At 46.0% G+C, this 25130-nt stretch overlaps 1 protein-coding gene across 2 annotated transcripts in view; it reads right to left on the reverse strand.

The window, feature by feature from the left end:
* Positions 1-25130, reverse strand: part of KCNK3 (potassium two pore domain channel subfamily K member 3) — a 101880-nt gene that overhangs the window by 25466 nt on the left and 51284 nt on the right. The gene's annotated exons all lie outside the window — the stretch shown is intronic.

Here is a 25130-nt window from a genome sequence, read left to right on the forward strand (position 1 = left end):
GAGAAGGGGATGACAGAGGATGAGATGGTGGGACAGTGTTCTCAAAGTGACCAGCATGAGTTTGACCAAACTGCGGGAGGCAGTGGAAGACAGGAGGGCCTGGCGTGCTCTGGTCCAGGGGGTCACAAAGAGGCGGACACGACTAAATGACTAAACAACAACAAGGCCATAAGGTGAGCCTCACAGCAGGATCAGGCCATTGCCCATCTAGACCAACCCCTCATTCTCCTGGAGGCCAACCAGATGCTTGAATCCAAAAAGCAACACTCTGCCGGCCTGCGATTCCCAGGAACTGGGAGCCAGAATCTTAGAATCATAACCTTGGAAGGGACCCAGAAGATAATCTAGTCCAGGAATGCAGAACTAGGCAGCTGCCCCATATGGAGATTTGAACCTGCAACCTTAGTAGTAACAGCACCATGCTCCAACCAATGGAGCTACGCAGGCTGGCCAGCATTACTGCCTCTGATCATACGGAAAAACTTTCTGACAGTAAGAGCTGTCGTGCAGGAATTTCAGCTAAAGTACCCATGGCATCCAAACTTTGCTTAAAAACCTCCAAGGAAGGAGAGTCCATCGCCTTCTGGAAGAGTCCGTTCCACTGCTGAACAGCTCTTGCTGTCAGAAAGTTTCCCCCTATGTTTAGTCGGAATCTCCTTTCTCGTCACTTGAAGTCATGGGTTCGAGTCCTACCCTCCGGAGCAGGAGAAAGCAAGCTTGCCCCACCTTCCATGTAGTAACCAAACAATTAAACCAAACAATTAAACCCCTGTGTTGCAAACAATTATCAGTAATATCCAAGGCAACACGATGACACAGTACAACAATGCAATGTCAATATAAACTCTTTATATAATCTATACGGAACATAGAACAATATGAAATATGCACTCTCTGCAAACCCAATAAACAGAAATCTCTGAAAGTCACAAAATGTGCACTCTTCAAAACATAGAACCAAATAAACATAAGTCTTATAAGTCTCTGAAAGTCTTTGTAGACTATGCAAGTCTCTGAAAGAAGCAATGGGTCAGATTCTTATCTGGTGAAGACAAGCCGTAACGCTTTGTTTTGTGACGTCCAACGCTGCCAGAGTAGTCCGGAAACAGACATAGTGAACAGTGATTCCGGATATATCCCCCGTTTCGTAGCATTCTTCTTCAGCACAGCAGAAGGATACAGAAATGCTTCACAAACCCATCTATATGGTGAATGGAATTGTATAACTTTATGACCACTGCTCCATAGCTATGGTTGTTATACAGTTCCATTCACCATATAGATGGGTTTGTGAAGCATTTCTGTATCCACCTTTCATGTGACAGCCCTTCGGAGATTTAAAGATGCTCTCACCTAACAGGTGGACACCCAACCTCTGCTTAAAAACCTCCAACAAAGGAGAATCTGCCACTTTCCAAGGAAGTCTGTTCCACTGGCTAACAGCTCTTAAAAGGTAAAGGGACCCCTGACCATTAGGTCCAGTAGTGGCCGACTCTGGGGTTGCAGCGCTCATCTCACTTTATTGGCCAAGGAAGCCGGCGTACAGCTTCCGGGTCATGTGGCCTCATTGCGAGAAGTGAGGTTACAGGGAACCAGGCAGAGGGCCTTCTCGGTGGTGGCGCCCGCCCTGTGGAACACCCTCCCTTCAGATGTGAAGGAAATAAGCAGCTATCTTATCTTTAAGACATCTGAAGGCAGCCCTGTTGAGGGAAGTTTTTAATATTTAATGCTGTATTGTTTTTAACACTCTATTGGAAGCTGCGCAGAGTGGCTGGGGAAACTCAGCCAGATGGGCGGGGTATTTATTATTATTATTATTATTATTATTATTATTATTACTAAGCTGCTTCTGGCAAACCAGAGCAGTGCACGGAAATGCTATTTACCTTCCTGCTGGAGTGGTACCTATTTATCTACTTGCACTTTGACATGCTTTTGAACTGATAGGTTGGCAGGAGCAGGGACCAAGCAACGGGAGATCACCCCGTCACAGGGATTCGAACCCATACGGAATAACTTTCTGGCACGGTATGAGCTGTTTGACATTGGGACCGACCTCCTTGGAGGTTTTTAAGCAGAGGTTGGCTGGCCATCTGCCATGAATGCTTTATCTGAGATTCCTGCCTTGGAGGGGGTTGGACTAGATGACCCTCTGGATCCCTTCTGACAGGGCCCCTTCCAACTCTATGATTCTATGATGCATTATTTTAAATAACTAAGCTGAGTACCACTCAACCCGTCGCTGGATATTTTGATACTGCAGGAGTTTTGCTCATCACCATAGAAAATTTCATTTAAAGAAAGCACATGCTAAATTTTTGGTCGTTTCTGCCATCGCAGAGACAGTGCCATCCACTCTGGGGAATACTCCAAACCCCCTCCAGGAAAGCAATTAAATCTGACCCTACAAAAGGGCAGCCAATATTTGGAAAGAGTCAAGCTGTCTAAATAATTGGCACGACTCTTAGACTAATCAATAGACAAAGACCAAGATGCAACAGAGAGGAGGTTTTACGAGCCGGGTTCTATGCATCAATATCCTTAATCTGAAGATTAAGAATAGATTTTGCCTGGCAAAAGAGCAAGAAGAAAATTTGCAGAATGAAACCTAATGCCTGAAATTTGTTACTGGAAGCTTTTGGCCACGAAGTAACATAAATATCACGCTGGTGGATTATGGCAGAGGATATGGGCTGGACGTTGATTGGGAACAGGTCGTAGCTCAACAGGTAGAGCAGCTGCCTTGCGCTCAGAAGGTCCTAGGTTCAAATCCCAACCTTTGCAGGTAAGGCTGGGAGAGATCCCTGCCTGAAATCCCAGAGAGATGCTGTCGGCCAGAGCGGACAATACTGAGCGAGATGGACGAAGGCACTGATTGGGTATAAGGTGTTTTCCTATGTTGGACGCCTCTGCCTGCCTGCCTTGCATGGTCCAGGGAGGATCATGAGCAGCCCAGGAAGATTAAACCTCCAATGATTTAACTACAGGCTTAACACGAGTCAACAGGTTGATGCAGCAGCAAAAAAAGCTAATGCAATTCTTGTTGTTAAGTCGTTTATCCCTGTCCAACCCTTCCTGACCCCCTGGACCAGAGCACGCCAGGCACTCCTGTCTTCCACTGCCTCCCGCAGTTTGGTCAAACTCATGTTCGTAGCTTTGAGAACACTGCCCCACCATCTCGTCCTCTGTCATCCCCTTCTCCTTGTGCCCTCCATCTTTCCCAGCATCAGGGTCTTTTCCAGGGAGTCTTCTCTTCTCATGAGGTGGCCAAAGTACTGGAGCCTCGGCTTCAGGATCTGTTCTTCCAGTGAGCACTCAGGGCTGATTTCCTTCAGAATGGAGAGGTTGGATCTTCTTGCAGTCCATGGGACTCTCAAGAGTCTCCTCCAGCACCAGAATTCAAAAGCATCCATTCTTCGGCGATCAGCCTTCTTTATGGTCCAGCTCTCACTTCCATACATCACTAGCATTTTTACAAAGTAAAACACTTTTACAAAGTAAAAAAAGGGGGGAAATAAAGAGAATAGGAAGTGTTCCTGGGCATGCGCAAAGCGCAAATGGCCTGGCTTCCTTCTGCAGGGACCCTGCTGCCCTAAGGGTCAGTCCATTCCATGCTCTCTTCCTGTCCTCGCTTGACCTGCGCAGGGGACGGCACATGTTTTTAGAAGATGCCGGAGAGACAAAATGCTTCCTGCCTGATTGCATCTCCTTGCGGATGCAAGTATGAGGCCTGCAGGGGGCGGTTTCTGCCTGGGGTGTTCTGGGCACAGGGCACAGAGTTTCCTCCTCCCCTATTTATCAGGACACACACACACCCCCTCCCGCAGGTTGCCTGTCCTCACAGTGCCCCTGCCTTCAGGGAGGGAGAGACCCATCGCATTCGCTTAAGCGCAAAGCACAGAGACAGCTCATCTCACCAGGCAGGGATGCAGAGGAGGCTATAAAAAGCACAAAAGGGAGTCTGGGTCGTGCGCGTTGCTCATCTCCCCGGTCTGACTCAGCACCCTTTAGCCCGCCGCAAAAGAAAAAAGAAAAATTCCAAAGCCAATTTCGTCCCCCCTGGGCGAAACCCCAAAGCCGTCTCAGGCCAAGGGTTTTGAGCAAAGGACTTTGGCCCCAGAGCTTTAAATGCAGCCCTGGAAACGGAGAAGCATTAATAGAAAAGCCTGCCTCTGGGCATGTACGGAGTGCCTTAGCCTGGCCTTTGGCTCGGAGTCAATTTGATTCCCTCCCCCTCTTTCTTTTTCCTTTTTCCTTTCTCCTCCTGTGAGGAGGCTGCATTTTAATGTTTTAATGTTGTATTTTAATCTTGTTTTTAAGTTGTATTCATTCAACTTGTTTTTGTTATTGCTTGTTGGCCGCCCTGAGCCCGGCCTTGGCTGGGGAGGGCGGTGTATAAATAAAATGGATTATTATTATTATTATTATTAGCCGCAGCAAGCATATCAGGGAGCATGCAGAGGGCCAAAGTGAATGCTTCTCGTATCTGAAGTTTGTGCACCTAATCGACACAGTGCAAGATGGTTTCTGATAAATGTTAGGCAGCCCCGTCGTCTTTCTACTATGACGTCCACAGATTGGGCTGCAGAAAACTGCTATATTCATTTTTAAAAAATCATTTTTATTGATTTTCCAATAAAAAAAAATCCAATTAAATATCCAATCATAATACTTCAATTTAAAAAATTTAAAAAATTAAATGAAAATGATCAAGTTATAGTCCAAATTGTATTTATTTATTTATTTATTTATATTTAACTATATATAATATATAATAAATTTATATATAATAAATAAATAAATAAATTTAAATAAAAGAAAACGGCTATATTCAACTATGCTTTATTCAGAGTTGACCCACTCAAAGTAACAGACCTAACTTAGTCTACTCTGTGGAAAACCACCCTACATTTTGGAAAGTTGTTGGTTCGCTAGGCATTTGGACACCTCTTAAGACACTGTAACTGAATCTTGAAGGATTGTATAGAATTGTAGATTTGGAAGGAACCCCAGGGGTCATCTAGCCCAACCCCTTGCAGCGCAAGAATCGCAGATAAAAAATCCACGACAAGCAACCATCCCACCTTTCTTTAAAAACCTCCAACATAGGAAAGTCCAACACCTTCTGAGGGAGTCTATGGAACTCACTGCCACTGGGCCAGTGGCCTGACCCTGCAGCCTCTTCTTCCATCCACATGTCCTTATGTATTCTAAAATATAAGTCATGGGCCCCACCTGCTCGCCTGCTCCCTAAAATATCACTGCTTTGCTCCTTTCTATATATAGGGTGCCTACATTCTGCATGGACTGGTTGCATGGCAAGATGCGCAAATGGGTTTAGATACCTATGAGGTCCATAAATTATCATATAGTGTACAGTCAAACCTCCTGTTACGTTCGCTTCATGTTATGTTCTTTCAGATTACATCCCGTGGTGACCCGGAAATACTGGAAAGGGTTACTTCCGCGTTTCGCCGCTCGCGCATGCGCAGAAGTACAAAATCACGTCACGCGCATGCGCAGAAGCAGCAAATTGCAACCCGCGCATGCGCAGACGCGCCACTGCGGGTTGTGCTCTTTTCATGTTGCGAATGGGCCTCCAGAATGGATCCCGTTTGCAACCAGAGGTACCACTGTATATTCAACACAAAAAAACAGCAACGAGTGAGAGCTGGACCATAAAGGGGGCTGATCGCCGAAGAATTGATGCTTTTGAATTCTGGTGCTGGAGGAGACTCTGGAGAGTCCCATGGACTGCAAGAAGATCCAACCTCTCCATTCTGAAGGAAATCAGCCCTGAGTGCTCATTGGAATGACAGATCCTGAAGCTGAGTCTCCAAGACTTTGGCCACCTCAGGAGAAGAGAAGACTCCCTGGAAAAGACCCTGATGTTGGGAAAGATGGAGGGCACAAGGAGAAGGGGACGACGGAGGACGAGATGGTGGGAAAGTGTTATAGAAGCTACCAGCATGAGTTTGACCAAACTGCGGGAGGCAGTGGGAGACAGGAGGGCCTGGCGTGCTCTGGTCCATGGGAAGAGTCGGTCACGACTCAACAACTAAACAACAACAACAATCTGAACCCCGAGCTAAGGAGATAAGTAGCTATACAACCTTTGGAAGACATCTGAAAGCAGCCCTGGATAGGGAAGGTGTTTTTTTAAATGTTTAATGTTTTATTCTGTTTTTATATATGTTGGAAGCTGCTCAGGGGGTCACGAAGAAGAGGACACAATTAACCAACTAAACAACAACAACAAAGGACAGCTGGACATATAAAGGGCCCCATTACCTTCAGGAGCTTAGGGCCTCATCCAGCCTAAATCTGGCCCTGCTTGACATTTTGGGGTCTTTTCTCTTAATGCGAAGAACACAACAGTTTTCTGGAGTTGCCCCTTATCTCCAAACTCTCCTTGGAAGAGGAACGAGAGACTGAGTACATGTTGTGGGAACATTGATCTGACAGCTGATCTCGGAGTCTCCTCCAGGATTATCGTTCTCTTCTTCCCTAATCCCTCTCAGTTTAATAGACTTTTGAGATGGCTTGGAGGAGTGGAGAAGGTTGCTGCTGAGATCTTCCCCCCTTCTCTGCCACCCCCACCAGCTCCCATCTCAAAATATCTCTGCCCCGGGGGGCTGCCAGATCCCCACCCCAACTATCTCTAACATACAGGTGACAGGGGTGGGTGAAGACGAGCAAATCCATCCATTTCGCTTGATCTCACATCCCCTGTTTTAAGTTCATAGGAGGCAGTGTGGTGCAGTGGTTAGAGCGCTGGCCTATGACCTGGGAGAGACAAGGGTTCAATAATAATAATAATTTATTATTTATGCCTCGCCCATTTCACTTGATCTCACTTCCCCTGTTTTGAGTTCAGCTCTGCCTATTTCATACGCTGCATAGGAGGCAGTGTGGTGCAGTGGTTAGAGCGTTGGACTATGACCTGGGAGAGACAAGGATTCAATAATAATAATAATTTATTATTTATACCTCAGCCACTCTGGGCGGCTTCCAACCAAATATTAAAATACAATACAGCATTAAGCATTAAGAACTTCCCTAAACAGGAATAATAATAATAATAGTTCAAATCCCCACTGGGCCCTGAAGCTCACGGGATGTGTCTTTGGGGGCCAGTCACTACCTCTCAGCTTCACCTCTCTCACAAGGCTGTTCTTTGGACTAAATGAGAAGGGAGATAATCTTGCGCACCACCTTGATCGACCTCCTTAGAGGAAAAAGGTAGGGCTATAAATGCAATAAATAAATAAACATTTCGGCCTACGGCAATACGCAGCTAGGCCGTATTGCTGCGATAAAAATGAATGTATTGCCTAGAATGTTGTTTTTGTTTCAAACATTGCAAATTTTGGACAAAATGGATTGCTTCAAGAAGTGGCAGAGAGATATTTCTAGATTTGTCTGGCAGGGCAAGAAGCCTAGAATAAAATTTAAAATACTAACGGACGCAAAGGAAAGAGGTGGATTTGCCCTGCCAGACCTTAAACTTTATTATGAATCAGCAGCTTTTTGCTGGCTGAAAGAGTGGCTACTTCTTGAAAACACAGACATTTTGGATTTAGAAGGTTTTAATAATGTATTTGGATGGCATGCATATTTGTGGTATGATAAGGTCAAAGCACATAAAGCATTTAAAAATCATATTGTCAGGAAAGCATTGTTTAATGTCTGGATAAGATACAAGGACCTACTTGAAAATAAACCCCAAGGTGGTTGTCACCGATGGAAGCGAAGGCTTTGAAAAAGCTCAATATGGAGGCCAAATGGCCGAAATATTGGGAAATTTTGGAACAAGAGGGAGATAAATTGAAACTGCAGAGTTTTGAAAAACTAAAAAATAAAGTGCGAGATTGGCTTCATTATTATCAGATAATGGAGGCATATAATTTGGATAAGAAAATTGGCTTCCAGGTGGAAAAATCAAAATTGGAATCAGAACTGTTAGATTCCAAAACCAAGATTTTGTCAAAGATGTATAACTTGCTGTTGAAATGGAATACTCAGGATGAAACGGTGAAATCTGCTGATTAAATGGGCACAAGATGTTGGACATAACATAATGATGGCTGACTGGGAACAGTTATGGACCACAGGTATGAAGTTTATGGCATGTAATGCCTTAAGAGAGAATATTATGAAAATGATTTACAGGTGGTACATGACACCAGTCAAGCTTGCAAAAATCTATCATTTGCCCGATAATAAATGTTGGAAATGTAAAGAAACTGAAGGTACATTCTTTCACCTTTGGTGGACGTGCCCAAGGATTAAGGCTTTCTGGGAGATGATCTATAATGAAATGAAAAAGGTATTTAAATATACCTTCTTGAAGAAACCAGAGCCCTTTCTCCTGGGCATAGTCGGCCAATTGGTGCCAAAGAAGGACAGAACTTTCTTTATGTATGCCACAACAGCAGCAAGAATTCTTATTGCAAAGTACTGGAAGACACAAGATTTACCCACTCTGGAAGAATGGCAGATGAAGGTGATGGACTATATGGAACTGGCGGAAATGACTGGCAGAATCCGAGACCAGGGAGAAGAGTTGGTGGAAGAAGATTGGAAGAAATTTAAAGACTATCTACAGAAATACTGCAAAATCAATGAATGTTAGAATGATGTTGGATTGAAGTTAAATGGTTTCTAGCAGCAATGTTATAAAGGAATATGTAAAAATGGATTGTTAACAGGTGATAATCTAAAGTTACAATATATTAAGATAAAAGATTAAGATAGAATCAAAGAGGGAAAGGATTTGCTGAATTAACTAATTTGAACTGGAATACAAAAAAGGGAGGTGTGAGGAGGTCGGGGAAACAAGTAAATGAAAGATAAGATATGGAAATACTAATCTGTTTTTTAACTGTTTTTATTTTGTATTTTCATTTTCTACTTTTTTCTCTTTTTCTTTTTTCATTTTTTCGCTTATTTTTGTAATATGTTGAAACTTTAATAAAAATCTTATAAAATAAATAAATAAATAAATAAACATTTCGACATCGAATTGATTTTTTAAAAAAATGAACATTTGCCAGCCATTTAGTGCGAACTTCTCCCAGTAAGCGGATCGTTTGCCTGCCTAACGTTTTCACAAAGCAGTTTCCCTTCATGCAATCCATCTTTAGCTGTTATTTTCACTAATACTTGCATTTATTTGCACACTTTGCCTTAGTCCGTGCCTTTTTGTGCACACCGCTTGGGTGGAGAACTACACTGCAAAATTCAGAGAAGTGCAAATTTCAAAGAATGCCCTAGTTTCGGTTTTCAGGTTGTTTAGGAAAGTGCAAATTAGGCAGGTTCACCCTTGAAATATACTTGGAGTCGAGAGTGGATTTCATGCTCTTTATTCAGCTCATAGTGGTGAGAAGGAATGGAAGTTCCCCCAGAATGTCTGCATTATATACATTATTTACACAATGGGCCCCACGTGATTGCCTAATTCCAGGATTCTCCTGTAGGCCAATCATGTTGCGGATTCACTTCCAACTGGAGCTGGATTGGGTGGCTCCTGTGGACCAATTAGACTGCTGCATTCTGGGTCCTATTGTTCTAGGACCAATCAGACTGTTAAATCCCCAACTCTGGGTTGTGGCGCTCATCTCACTTTATTGGCCGAGGGAGCCGGCGTACAGCTTCTGGGTCATGTGGCCAGCATGACTAAGCCACTTCTGGCAAACCAGAGCAGCGCATGGAAATGCCGTTCACCTTCCCACCGGAGCGGTACCTATTTATCTACTTGCACTTTGACGGGCTTTTGAACTGCTAGGTGGGCAGGAGCAGGGACCGAGCAGCGGGAGCTCACCACGTCGCGGGGATTCGAACCGCCGACCTTCTGATCGGCAAGTCCTAGGCTCTGTGGTTCAACCCACAGCACCACAGATGCAGTAAATTTAATCTTAAAGATGGAACCCGTGCACGAAGGGAAGCAGGTCTAAGGGTTCGAAAGAACTCTGTATTTTGATGTTTGAAATGGTTTTGTTTTATATGTATAATTTTTTCAGAAAACTTAATCTCATACACACACACACACACACACACACACACAGTGGTACCTCAGGTTACATACGCTTCAGGTTACAGACGCTTCAGGTTACAGACTCCGCTAACCCAGAAGTAGTGCTTCAGATTAAGCACTTTGCTTCAGGATGAGAACAGAAATCACGCAGTGGCAGCATGGCAGCAGCTGGAGGCCCCATTAGCTAAAGTGGTGCTTCAGGTTAAGAACAGTTACAGGTTAAGAATGGACCTCCGGAACGAATTAAGTACTTAACCCGAGGTACCACTGTATATGGAAACATTTAGTGTAAGAGAAGTCACGCAGACATGGTCTAGACGCGAGTGGTCTAAAAAGCAGAAGTCAAATGGTTTGAGATGGGCCTGCGGTCGAGAAAAGCCACAGAAAGCCTGTCTGTCTGATTTAAATCTGCATGGAAAAGGTCACGAAGAACAGCGAGATCATTATCAGGAATATCACAATGCCCTTATCCCAATTTATGGTGCAACCGCGTTCGGGATAATGTGTGCAGTTCTGGCTGCCTCACCTGGAAAAGAATATCGTAGAGTAGGGGAAAGCACACACCCCCAAAAGAAAAAATGTTTAAAGGGATGGAGAGACACACCTGTGAAGGCAGTTTGCAGCCTTTGGGATTAGAGATTTAAAGGGAGGCATGATAAGAGTTTATAAAATTATGCCTGGCATGGGGAGAGTGGATAGAGGAAAGTTTCCCTTCCTCTCTCATAACGCTAGAATTCACGAAGCTCATGATGTACAGGGCTTTTTTGGCCATGGCCCCGATCTGGTGGAACGCTCTGTCCCAAGAGACCAGGGCCCTGCAGGACTTGACATCTTGCCACAGGGCCTGCAAGACGGAGCTGTTCCGCCTGGCCTTTGGCCAAGGCACAGTCTGACCCCCTCCTTCGGTAATCCTCATAGAACTCTAGCCCAATGGTTGCCATTAATTTGACTCTGAACTTATTTTAGAATGTATTTCAATTAATTGACTGTGATTTTATGTAAACTGTGCTATTTTTACTGTTGTTAGCCGCTCTGAGCCCGGCTTCAGCTGGGGAGGGTCGGATATAAATAAAAATTATTTAACTTTCTTGGGCTCCAGGATCACTGCAGATGGTGACAGCAGCCACGAAATTAAAAGACGCCTGCTTCTTGGGAGAAAAGCAATGACAAACCTAGACAGCATCTTAAAAAGCAGAGACATCACCTTGCCAACAAAGGTCCACATAGTTAAAGCTATGGTTTTCCCAGTAGTGATGTATGGAAGTGAGAGCTGGACCATAAAGAAGGCTGATCGCCAAAGAACTGATGCTTTTGAATTCTGGTGCTGGAGGAGACTCTTGAGAGTCCCATGGACTGCAAGAAGATCAAACCGATCCATTCTGAAGGAAATCAGCCCTGAGTGCTCACTGGAAGGACAGATCCTGAAGCTGAGGCTCCAAGACTCTGGCCACCTCCTGAGAAGAGAAGACTCCCTGGAAAAGACCCTGATGTTGGGGAAAATGGAGGGCACAAGGAGAAGGGGACGACAGAGGACGAGATGGTGGGACAGTGTTCTCGAAGCTACAAACATGAGTCTGACCAAACTGCGGGAGGCAGTGGAAGACAGGAGTGCCTGGCGTGCTCTGGTCCAGGGGGTCATGAAGAGTCGGACACGACTAAACAACAAATTATTATTATTACCAACTTGGGACCAGTTTACCTACCCCAAACAGGCTCCATATAGAGTGCATTGCAGTCATCCCATCTGGAAGCAGTCTACAAACACACACACACACACACACACACACACACACACACACACATCAAGGTTGTGTGAATCCTCTCCATCTCCTGGGATGGATGTTCTGGAAGAAGAAAGCTTTTGTTCCCTGCCAGAGCAACAACAAGATTTCGGTGGCCAAGTGACCTTCTGCCGGACATTCGCGGAGCATTTGGGAGCTAGCAGATGACAGCCCAATTGGCTCGGACGCCATCGGAGAGGAAGGACGCCTTGCCAAGGGGAGGCCGCTGCTGCCAACTATGCCTGCCCCTACCATCCCAGCTGTTGCCACCAAAGACAAAAGTATCCCCCAGGGGATGGAGATTTATGAAATAAGCCCTCGAGGGCACAATGAGGTCGAATCTCAGCTGCCCTGCTTTTTAAAAGAACAAGTGCTTAACCCTCATCGTTTGGGAGGGACGCAGGAGAGCTTTCACACTCAAGGCCGAGAAATCTGGTGGTGGGATTCCAGGGATCAGGATGCGGCTGTGGGAGGCACTGGGTTTCAGTCTCCTTGGTGCTAGGTGCCCATTTCCCACAAGCATCTAGTACAGGGATGTTACGCACTGAGTTGAATAGGATCCAAAATGCAGCAGTCTGATTGGTCCTAGAACAATAGGATTCAGAATGGAGCAGTCTGATTGGTCCACAATAGCCACCCAATCCAGCTCCAGGTGGAAGTGAATCCGCAACCTGATTGGCCTACAGGTGAATCCCGGAATTAGCCAATCACGTGGGGCCCATTGTGTAAATAATGTATATAAAGCAACATTCTGGGGGAACTTCCATTCCTCCTCCTCCCCACTATGGGCTGAAGAAAGAGCATGAAATCCACTCTCGACTCCAAGTATATTTCAAGGGGTGAGCAAACTTTTTCAGCAGGGGGCTGGTCCACCTTGTGGGGGGCTGGAGTATAATTTGGAGGGGGGGAATGAACAAATTCCTATGCCCCACAAATAACCCAGAGATGCATTTTAAATAAAAGGACACATTCTACTCGTGTAAAAACACGCTGATTCCTGGACCGTCCATGGGCCGCATTTAGAAGGCGATTGGGCCGGATCTGGCCCCCAGGCCTTAGTTTGCCTACCCATGATCTAGTGGAAGAAGCCAATGCAAGGAGCTTTCTGCCAGCCTGCCTGCATCAGAAGATGCAGTGCTGTGCAGTGGTTAGAGTGCTGGTGTCAGAGGCAGGTTCGCACCGGAACAGAGGATTGTACGATGCAGCGGCAAACCTGACACAATTCTAGGCTGCATCAACAGAAGGATAGCGTCTAGATCAAGGGAAGCAATGGCAAGGCTTTATTCTACCAGCCGGGAGTCTTGTGTCCAGTTCTGGGCACCACAATTTAAGGATATTGACAAGCTGGATTGTGTGCAACCAAGATGATCAAGGGTCTGGAAACCAAACCAAACATACCCAAGGAGCTGGGTATGTTTAGCCTGGAAAAAAGGAGACTGAGAGGAGATATGAGCGGTGCTTTTTTCCTTTAAAAAAAAATGTTTAGGGATACTCTCATTTTGACTCAAGAAAATCACTGGGAAAGGAAAGGAAGCCGCCACTGGAGGTGGTAACAACAAAACTGACCAATCACCATGCTAGATTCCAATTCCTACTTCACACATTAAACGCCCGCTTCCGTCTGAGACTCAGGATACACCGTGACAGGAATTGAAGCCGCCATCGGGAGTAGCAACGGAATGGATGGTTCACCGTACTAGAGAAGATTCACAAAATGTTTAGGGGTATGCATACCCCCTGCGTCCCCCCCCCCCGAGAAAAAGAAGCACTGGATATGAGCGTCACCTTAAAATACCTTAAGGGCTGTCCCATGGAAGAGGGAGCAAGCTTGTAGGACTCAAACCCATGACTTCAAGTTGCAACAAAGGAGATTCCGACTAAACATCTGGAAGAACTTTCTGACAGTGAGAACTGTTTGACAGTGGAACAGACACCCTTGGGAGGTGGTAGACTCTCCTTCCTTGAAGGTTTTAAGCAGAGGGCCATCTGTTATGGATACATTGCAGGGGGTTGGACTAGATGACCCGGGGGGGGTCCCTTCCAACTACCATATTTTTCGCTCCATAAGAAGCACTTTTTTCCTCCTAAAAAGTAAGGGGAAATGTCTGTGTGTCTTATGGAGCGAACGCGTTGTCCCTGGAGCCGAATTGCCCAGGGGCGAAAAGCAGATTGTGCTTTTTTTTTTTTTAGAAAGAGGGAAGGGGGTGTTGAAACGAAGCCGCTGAGCAGCTGATCAGCAAGCAATCGGGAGGGGAGATAAGGGACTCTAGCAATAAAGGAGGCTGCCTGGGAGGGAGGAGGTAAAAGCACATGGATCCTCAGGATAGGGTCACCCCAAATTCATCATCAGATCAAATAGCATGTCCATGGCTACAGCCTGACCAAAAAAATCATGCATCCACCTTTTCGTGGGGCCACAAAGGCTCAAAAACGTGGTTACAAAGCACAGATCCACATGGATCCTTAGGATTTTTGCATTAGGCTACCCCAAACTCACCGTCAAATCACATATCATGTCTGTGCCCACAGCATGAACCACAAAAATCAGACATCCTCTGAATATTTTTTCTCTTGTTTTCCTCCTCCAAAAACTAGGTGCATCTTATGGAGCAAAAAATACAGTACATAATTCTATTGTTATATGATTCTCATACCAGGTCAAAGCATTACTCAGTCCATCTAGCTCAATATGGCCTGCACTGAGTAGCAGCAGCTCCCCAGATTTCCAGTCAGGGCGCCATCCCCAGCCCTACTTGGAGTATCTGGTGATAGGATCTGGGACATTCTGGTGGAGTATCGGGTCAGGTTTAAGGTGCTGGTCTTGACCTTTAAAGCCCTTTGTGGCTTAGGGCCCTCGTATTTACAGGACCGCCTCTCCTGGTCTGCCCCACAGAGGACCTTAAGGTCCATGAATAATCATAGTTTAGAGGTCCCAGGCCCTAAGGAAGTCAGATTATCCTCCACCAGGGCCTTCTCAGTGGTGGCTCCGACCTGGTGGAACGCTCTGTCCCATGAGACCAGGGCCCTGCAGGATTCAACCTCCTATCATCGGGCATGTAAGACAGAGCTATTCCGCCTGGCTTTCAATTTGAATTAGTCTGATCTTTTATTCCCCTTCCTTCCCTCCCCCTCCCCTTTTATGAAGCTCTGGGATCCCACAGCTAATTCTCCCCTGGTCTCCTCGCTGGCCCAAATAGGACTAATTTAGCCAGCTAGCCCTGGTGATCATCTAATGTTTATTGGATGGATTTCCCCCCTAAATTGATTTTTGAATTCTGTATTTATTGTTATTCACATTTTATACTGCATTTTATGCTGTTTTTTGTTGCATCAATTAAGTGTTTTAAATTTGTTGTTAGCCGCCCTGGGCCCGGTTTTCTGAACCGGGAAGGGCGGGGTATAAATAAAAAATTATTATTATTTATTATTATTCTGCATGCAAGCAGGTGTTCTGCCAGGCTGCTGAGCCCTTCCCCCATCGCACACGCAACGACCTTGGAAATGTCACTGTGTCCCACCCTAAGCTACCTTCTAGTGTTGCTCTGAGGGTAAAAAGGACGGAGGGAACAGTTTGTGCCACCCGTGAGCTCCTTGTTGCAAAGGTGGGATAAAAAGGCACTCTAAATAAAGAGACGGGAATGGCAGGTGTTTCTGGGAAGTCAGCGAGCAGGGCATGGTGCCAACATCCACTTTGTTTACATGCAGAAAGATGCAGGCTGATATTTACAGACTCTATGCAGAGTCCATGAAGGAAGCATTGTTAGATATCCACGAATATGATCATTCCTTTTCCCTGTTTTACCATCATGCAGTCACGAAATTAAAAGACGCCTGCTTCTTGGGAGAAAAGCAATGACAAACCTAGACAGCATCTTAAAAAGCAGAGACATCACCTTGCCAAGAAAGGTCCGTATATTTAAAGCTATGGTTTTCCCTGTAGTGATGTATGGAAGTGATCATCACTACCATAAAGAAGGCTGATCGCCAAAGAATGGATGCTTTTGAATTCTGGTGCTGGAGGAGACTCTTGAGAGTCCCATGGACTGCAAGAAGATCAAAGATTCTTAAGGAAATCAGCCCCGAGTGCTCACTGGAAGGGCAGATCCTGAAGCTGAGGCTTCAAGACTTTGGCCACCTCATGAGAAGAGAAGACTCCCTGGAAAAGACCCTGATGTTGGGAAAGATGGAGGGCGCAAGGAGAAGGGGACGACAGAGGACGAGATGGTGGGACAGTGTTCTTGAAGGTACTAGCATGAGTTTGACCAAACTGCGGGAGGCAGTGGAAGACAGAAGTGCCTGGCGTGCTCTGGTCCAGGGGGTCACGAAGAGGCGGACACGACTAAACAACTAAACAAACAATCATTCAAGCCTACGGCCATTGCTACATTTAGAAACATCTCGAAGGGGTGTGTTTGTACAAGCAGCCCCAGGGTGGTGCAAGGGAAGGGGGCTTCATGGATGTCCCCCCAAAAAACTCCAGATGTTGTAGGACCAGAATTCCCATCACACCTGGTCCTTGGTCATCCTGCCTGTCCGCGGTGAGCGCTGGCCCAGTGACATCTCAAAGGCAGCAGGATGGGGGAAGCTGCCCTAAATCACCTGAGAGCTCTTCCTTCTCATATGTTTTACGTATTCTTAAGAAGCTAAGATCAGGATCAGGCCCACAGCGCGTCTAGCACAGCACCCTCTTCTTCCGCAAGCAGGATTTGAGCATGTATAATTTTCCAAACTGCTAGAGTTCACCTTTCACTGGCCTTTTCTCTAAGCCCATGGTTCTCAAAGGGTGTGGTGATGGAATCTTTTGAGGAGTTGGCGGTGGCGTTTATAAGTGGTCCATCTTTCACAAACATACAGGAAGGTACGCAGCAAATCCAAAGGATTTGCTGCGATAATTATTAACCAGGATACAAAAAAAGGGAGGAGGAGGAGGAGGTCAAAGAAAGAAGGTAATGAAAGTTGAAGATTTGAGAATGATTGTTTTATTTTTATCTGCTTGTGGTGTATTTTTGTTTTTTGAATTTGTATTGTTGGATGTGGCTTGTTTTCTTTTTCTTTTTTGTTTTTTCTTTCTCTGCTTTGTCTTTTTCTGTAATTTAAAAAAAAAAATTCAATAAATATCATTTTTTTAAAAAAGGTACGCTTGTGAAACATGGACCACTTATAAACACCATCTCCAACTCCTCAAAAGATTCCATCAACGGTGTCTTCAAAAAAATTTACACATGAAGACAGGCGAACTAATGCCAGTGTACTGGAAGAAGCAAAGATCACCCGTGTCAAAGCAATGATTCTTCAACATCAACTTCGTTGGAATGGTCATGTTGTGTGGATGCCTGATGATCGCCTTCCAAAGCAACTACTCTATTCTGAACTTAAAAATGGAAAGCGTAATGCTGGTGGTCAACAAAAGAGGTTTAAAGGCTCTCTCAAGGCAAATCTTAAAAAGTGTAGTATAAGCACTGACAACTGGGAAACACTGGCCTGCGAGTGCTCCAGTTGGAGAACAGCCTTTCCCAAAGATGTCATGGGCTTTGAAGACACTCAAACTCAGGACTTAAGGGAGAAATATGCTAAGAGGAAGGCACACTTGGCAAATCCAAACCATGAACAACTCCCACCTGGAAACCAATGTCCCCACTGTGGAAGGATGTGTGGATCCAGAATTGGCCTCCACAGTCACTTACGGACCCACTGTTAAGACCGTGTTTATGGAAGACAATCTTACTCAGCTACGAGGGATCACCAAAAAGAAGAAGAGTGAGCCCACACAGATGGCAGGAAGATTCAAGGACCATCAAAGAAACATTTAAATATTTCACTGTAGCATTATCTATCAAATCTATCCAGCTATCATCTATTATCTATCTATCTATATCTATCTATCTATCTATCTATCTATCTATCTATCTATCTATCATCATCTATCATCTATTATTTATCTATCATCTATCTATCTATCATCTATCTATCATCTATCTATCATCTATCTATCTATCTATCTATCTATCTATCATCATCTATCTATCATCTATCTATCATCTATTATTTATCTATCATCTATCTATCTATCTATCTATCTATCTATCTATCACCTATCATCTATCTATCTGTCTGTCTATCTATATCTATATCTATCTATCTATCTATCTATCTATCATCTATCATCTATTATCTATCTATATCTATCTATCTAGCTATCTATCATCATCTATCTATCATCTATTATTTATCTATCATCTATCTATCTATCATCTATCTATCATCTATCTATCATCTATCTATCTATCTATCTATCATCATCTATCTATCATCTATCTATCATCTATTATTTATCTATCATCTATCTATCTATCTATCTATCTATCACCTATCTATCATCTATCTATCTGTCTATCTATCTATATCTATCTATCTATCATCTATCTATCTATCTATCTATCTATCTATCTATCATCTATCCACGCACAACCAGAACCGTATTCATGCCTCTCTTGAAGAGCAATGGGTATTTTTCTACAGTTTTCCATGACATGTCTTGTTGTGAGCAGGGATTTTCAACTCTGACAAATATGCATTGCAGGGGGTTGGACTAGATGACCCCCAGGGTCCTTTCCAACTCAACAATTCTATGAAAGATCAGAAAAGAAAAGGCCTTCTTTGTGTTGGTGAGGAGATGAGAGTTTGTCTCAGATTAGATCTCGTGTAAATGAGATTACCTGGCAAAAGCAACCTCACGCCTCTCATTGACTTTGTATACAGGTACAAATCTAAGAGGCTCATTTATAATTATATTTTGGGCGGATTCACGTTCTCATGTAGCTGCATTGCTTAATACTTTCCGGGTGTCCCATGAGCATATTATAAAGAACTTGTGTTCTGTGTTATAAATCGAGCACTGCTAAGAGTTGCTTCTTTTTGTTTTCCATTGTATAAAAAAATTCAGTGTGGTGTGAGCAAGTTTTTATTCTGAAAAAGTGGCCCTGAGCGAAAATGTTTGAGAACCAGGCTTAAAACCCATCGTCAGCAGCTGGACAGCAGAATGAGAGTGGTACAAGTCACTTTGGCGATACGCATTTCTATTTAAATTGCAGCGACAATTTCTCAGTTTGCATCTAGTTGTATAAGTGAGCATAGGCGCATATTTATGCAATTATGTGCCCACCTTGTTTTGGGAGAGGGACGGGTGCATTTGCTCTTTGGGGGCAATGGATTACCGTATTTTTTGCTCTATAGGACGCACTTTTTCCTCTTCAAAAATGAAGGGGAAATGTGTGTACGTCCTATGGAGCGAAGACGCCATAGCCCTGCGACCCTCTCCCGGCTGGAGAGGTGACGCGCGGCTATGGCAGGAGCCTCTCCGCTGCGCCTTTCCGCTGCTCCCTGACCTGCTCTTTGGGGCTGGTGGTGGGCTTCCCCCCGCCAGCCCCAAAGAGCAGGTCGAAAGGAACCTAAAGCCTGGAGAGCGAGAGGGGTCAGTGCACACTGACCCCTCTCGCTCTCCAGGCTTCCAAGGTAGCCGCCTGAACGCACCTTAAACGGCACCTTGTTTTAGAGCGGGAAAACAAGAGGGGGAAAGTTCTCCCCCTCTCTGCGCAGCGCCTCCTGCCGCTTCACTGAAGGGGCGCTGGGCAGAGAGGGGGAGAATTTTTTTTTCTTGTTCTCCCCCCTCTAAAACAAAGTGCGTCCTATTGTCCGGTGCGTCCTATGGTGCGAAAAATACGGTAAGTGTCTCCCCATCTCTGCTGAGCACAGGCCTGGAGCAAGCTTTTTCCTAGAGACAAGGAGGTGAAGTCTGCCCTGTGATTGATCTCAATGGGCGGAGGAACTTCACGGAGCCTGGCTACCACATCCACCCCCAGCGCATGAAGACAAAACATTGCCTCTTCCTAATCATCCCCTTCTTCGGGTTACAGTGACTCCTTTTCTGTGCAGGATAGATATGAAGTCAAAAGACAGAAGAAAGGTCCCTCGCCGGGGCATCTTTTCCCAGGAGAGTAAATCAACAAGAGCTTGATCTTTCCCTGGCAGACGAATGACCGCGACTTGGTTCAGAGAAAGCATCTTCCTTTCATCTCAGAATCTCACCATGCTTTGGACGACAACATCCATCCAAACAAAGGATGTTGTTTGAATTAGAGAGACAGAAAGCTGGCAGGCGAGGCTCTTTTCCCCCCGGAGAATAAACTCCTAGGAGATGTTAATGGGAATCTCAGCACAAGAGTTTGGGGATTTGGTTCAGAGAGGTTCGGCACAGAGCAGGCTTCCTCAGCCTCGGCCCTCCAGATGTTTTTGGCCTACAACAAATGTCCATGGAAGTGCAGGTTAATTCTGTGTCCAGGGCGGCTGTCTACCAGCTCCACCTGGTGCGCAGGCTGAGACCCTATCTGTCCACGGACTGTCTCACCAGAGCGGTGCATGCTCTGGTTATCTCCCACTTGGACTACTGCAATGTGCTCTACGTGGGGCTACCTTTGAAGGTGACCCGGAAACTGCAACTAATCCAGAATGCGGCAGCTAGACTGGTGACTGGGAGTGGCTGCCGGGACCACATAACACCAGTCCTGAGAGATCTACATTGGCTCCCAGTACGTTTCTGAGCACAATTCAAAGTGTTGGTGTTGACCTTTAAAGCCCTAAACAGCCTCGGCCCTGTATACCTGAAGGAGCGTCTCCACCGCCATCGTTCAGCCTGGACACTGAGGTCCAGCTCCGAGGGCATTCTGGCAGTTCCCTCATTGCAAGGTTACAGGGAACCAGACAGAGGGCCTTCTCGGTGGTGGCACCTGCCCTGTGGAATGCCCTCCCTTCAGATGTGAAGGAAATAAGCAGCTATCTTATCTTTAAAAGACATCTGAAGGCAGCCCTGTTTAGGGAAGTTTTTAATATTTAATGCTGCATTGTTTTTAACACTCGATTGGGAGCCGCCCAGAGTGGCTGGGGAAATTCAGCCAGATGGGCAGGGTATAAATAATAAATTATTATTATTATTATTATTATTATTATTATTATTATTAAGCTGCAAAGGAGGAAGAGAGATGATCAGGAAGGTGGAGCACTGCGGCTCCAAGGACAGGCTAAAACTTTGGGACTTTTCCGTTCAGAAAACAAAAGTTAGGAGGAGTATTAGAGGTTTCTGAAATTATGCATGGGGAGGAGAAAGTGACGGGGGACGAGGACACAAAAGGCCAAGGCTGTTGGCAAGCTTCCCTCCCTTCCTGGCAACTGAGCCAGAGCGAGGGCAAAGCTATTGTGCCTTTGACACGTTTGGCCAGCGCATTGCCTCATTTACTAGAACTCCTCTCTTCCCATTCTCTGAAATGCCGGGAGTCATAATCACGTGCTGTGATCTCAGACATCCAAGATCTACCCCACCCTCCCCAAAAAATATTGTGCCCCTGCTTTGGCATGATGCAATAGCTTCGCAAAAATCTCTTTTTTTGACGCTCGTTTTCTTGCTGTGCTTTATCAAACCAAGAGGGATGAGTTCTGCTGCCCGGTGGATTGCAACAATCTGCCTGGTGCTTGCTAGGCCAGCTGACCTTACATTGCTGACATTCCTATTATTTTATTTTCTCCCGGTTCTCGTCCCCAGCTGTCACCCTTCGTTAGCGTTTTCTCCAAAGAACTGTTTACCCTCAAAGTGGCACCGAAACCTCACAACTCAGGGGGAGAAAATAGAGCATATGCTATTAATAAGGAAAGGGGCTCACGTGCTAAAGTCTCCGCCGAGAAGGATCCGGCAACGGAAGAGGAGTCAGCGGAGGCGGAAGAGGAGACCCCCACCCCAGCTCCTCTGGGTCTTAAGCATCGCACTGTGGGTGGGCTTCTGGCTGCAGATATCAACCCAGCTGTTGAAACAGCTGGATTTGTCTTGTGTGAACACGGCAGCAACTCTGGCCGGCACAGCCAAAGTGCACCCACGAGATGGCCTGCCAGGAATCCTAGAACTGTAGTGCTGGAAGGGACATCAGGGGTCATCTAGTCCAACCCTCTGTAGTCCAACAATAGAACACGGTAAAATTGTACATGGCATGGAGAAAGCAGGGGGAGAAACCATAGTATACCTGAAGGAGCGTCTCCACCCCCATCGTTCTGCCCAGACGCTGAGGTCCAGCGCCGAGGGCCTTCTGGTGGTTCCCTCACTGCAAGAAGCCAAGTTACAGGGAACCAGGCAGAGGGCCTTCTCGGAGGTGGCGCCCACCCTGTGGAACGCCCTTCCACCAGATGTCAAGGAAATAAAGAACTATCTGACTTTTAGAAGACATCTGAAGTCAGCCCTGTTCAGGGAAGTTTTTAATGCGTGACATTTTAGTGTATTTTTGGTCTTTGTTGGAAGCCGCCCAGAGTGGCTGGGGAAACCCAGCCAGATGGGCGGGGTATAAATAATAAATTAGTTGTAGTAGTAGTAGTAGCTTGAGGATGATGTAGTGGCTGTTAAAGGGACCCCTGACCATTAGGTCCAGTCGCTGACAACTCTGAGGTTGCGGCACTCATCTCGCTTTACTGGCCGAGGGAGCCGGCGTACAGCTTCCGGGTCACGTGGCCAGCAAGACTAAGCTGCTTCTGGCGAACCAGAGCAGCGCACGGAAACACCGTTTACCTTCCCGCCGGAGTGGTGCCTATTTATCTACTTGCACTTTGACGTGCTTTCAAACTGCTAGGTTGGCAGGAGCAGGTACAGAGCAACGGGAGCTCACCCTGTCGCGGGGATTCGAACCGCCGACCTTCTGATCGGCAAGTCCTAGGCTCTGTGGTTTCCAACAGAACATTACAAACACAATAAAACATCAAACGTTAAAAACTTCCCTGGTTCATAGTTCTGCTTGACTGGGGTTACTATAGATCAGTGTTTGTTCCAATTCAGCGGTAAACAATAGGGGAAAGCAGCAGCGCAAAAGGAAATCATAAATGGTAGAAGTGTAGAGTAGGAAGGGACAGCCAAGGGTCATCTAGTCCAACCCCCAGCGATGCAGGAATCACAGCATATTCTGTGCCTTCTGCACACAGATCGACATTGCTTCCCTTCCAACTCTACAATTCTACGACATTTGCACCGATTCGGTGGTAAAATCAGGTTTCCACAGGGGGAAGGGGTGAGAGGCAAGCAGGAGGCTAGATGAGCCCTGAGTGTTTGGATGAAGGTCATTTATGAATTATTTGGGGCACCTCAGCAGCTGGGGCCAGTTGCCAGAAAGGAGGGTCTGTGGACCCCAGCAATGAAGTGGAAATGGGAAGGGCTGGGGACTTTTGCCACACAGGGGAGGGAGCAGCAGGCAGCCTGGTAATCCAGGCAGTGGAACACCGGATTCCTGACTAATCCCTCATTTCCCTGAGAGGAGGGGGCAGGAAGCCAAGGCCTCTGACAGGAGAGATTTAGGACACTCGGCCCTAGAGACCCAGCTGTTCTCTGCCTGGGCATTTGGAAAGTCAGATGCAAAGGGACGACATTGTGTGTTTGCTTGTGTGCGCTTTGCTCCTGGCTGTATCTCTGCAACATTTCCAAGCACAATTCAAAGTGTTGGTGCTGACCTTTAAAGCCCTAAACGGCCTTGGTCCAGTATACCTGCAGGAGCGTCTCCACCCCCATCGTTCTGCCCGGACGCTGAGGTCCAGCGCCGAGGGCCTTCTGGTGGTTCCCTCCCTGCGAGAAGCAAAGCTACAGGGAACCAGGCAGAGGGCCTTCTCGGTGGTGGCGCCCGCCCTGTGGAACGCCCTCCCATCAGATGTCAAAGAGAACAACAACTACCAGACCTTTAGAAGACATCTGAAGGCAGCCCTGTTTAGGGAAGCTTTTAATGTTTGATGCATTACTGTATTTTAATACAGTGGTACCTCGGGTTACATACGCTTCAGGTTACATACTCTTCAGGTTACATATGCTTCAGGTTACAGACTGCGCTAACCCAGAAATAGTGCTTCAGGTTATGAATTTTGCTTCAGGGTGAGAACAGAAATCGGGCTCCGGCGGCCTGGCAGCAGCAGGAGGCCCCATTAGCTAAAGTGGTGCTTCAGGTTAAGAACAGTTTCAGGTTAAGTACGGACCTCCGGAACGAATTATGTACTTAACCAGAGGTACCACTGTATTGTGTTGGAAGCCGCCCAGAGTGGCTGGGGAAACCCAGCCAGATGGGTGGGGTATGGATAATAAATTATTATTATTATTATTATTATTATTATTATTATTATTATTAACCTGTCCCAGACTCGGTTTGGAAGGGCAAGGTCTCCAAAGAGAGAATGCTTGGGAGACATGAAGTCTGCATGCACTCAGAGGAACCCTTTCCGCAGCAAGGCTCCGCGTGTTCCAGCGCTGAGCCCAAGCTAAGGGTGGCCAGCTAGATGTCACCAAAAAGAGAAGGCAAAAGAGGACCACGAGTTTCACCAAGTTTGCAAAAGCTGGTTTTAGTGTGTAAGGAGAGGGTGCTGGATCAGGCCAATGGTCCATCTTGGTCCAGCATCCTGTTCTCACTGTGGCCAACCACAAACCCACAAAGAGCATTTCAGCACATTCCCCCAGACTCTCCAAGTGTCCCTATTTTCCAGGGACAGACCCAGATTTACAGAAGCCACCTCAGTTTCTGATTTGATCATGGAATGTCTCGTTTTTCCTTCGGACATCCCTATCTTCATCAGAAAAATGCTGGAGGGCATCACCTTGCCGACAAAGGTCCGTATAGTTAAAGCTCTGGTTTTCCCAGTAGTGATGTATGGAAGTGAGAGCTGGACCATAAAGAAGGCTGATGGCCGAAGAATTGATGCTTTTGAATTCTGGTGCTGGAGGAGACTCTTGAGAGTCCCATGGACTGCAAGAAGATCCAACCGATCCATTCTGAAGGAAATCAGCCCTGGGTGCTCACTGGAAGGACAGATCCTGAAGCTGAGGCTCCAAGACTTTGGCCACCTCATGAGAAGAGAAGACTCCCTGGAAAAGACCCTGATATTGGGAAAGATGGAGGGCACAGGGAGAAGGGGACGACAGAGGACGAGATGGTGGGTCAGTGTTCTCGAAGCTACCAGCATGAGTTTGACCCAACTGCGGGAGGCAGTGGAAGACAGGAGTGCCTGGCGTGCTCTGGTCCAGGGGGTCATGAAGAGTCGGACACGACTAAACAACAACAACAATCTGAATCCCGAGCTAAGGAGATAAGTAGCTATACAACCTTTAGAAGACATCTGAAGGCAGCCCTGGATAGGGAAGGTTTTTGTTTTTTTAATGTTTAATGTTTTATTCTGTTTTTATATATGTTGGAAGCAGCCCAGGGTGGCTGGAGCAACCTAGTCAGATGGGTAGGGTGTAAGTAATAGATTATTAT

This window comes from Podarcis pityusensis (assembly GCF_964106645.2).
Source record: "Podarcis pityusensis genome assembly, chromosome: 3".
Taxonomy (NCBI): domain Eukaryota; kingdom Metazoa; phylum Chordata; class Lepidosauria; order Squamata; family Lacertidae; genus Podarcis; species Podarcis pityusensis.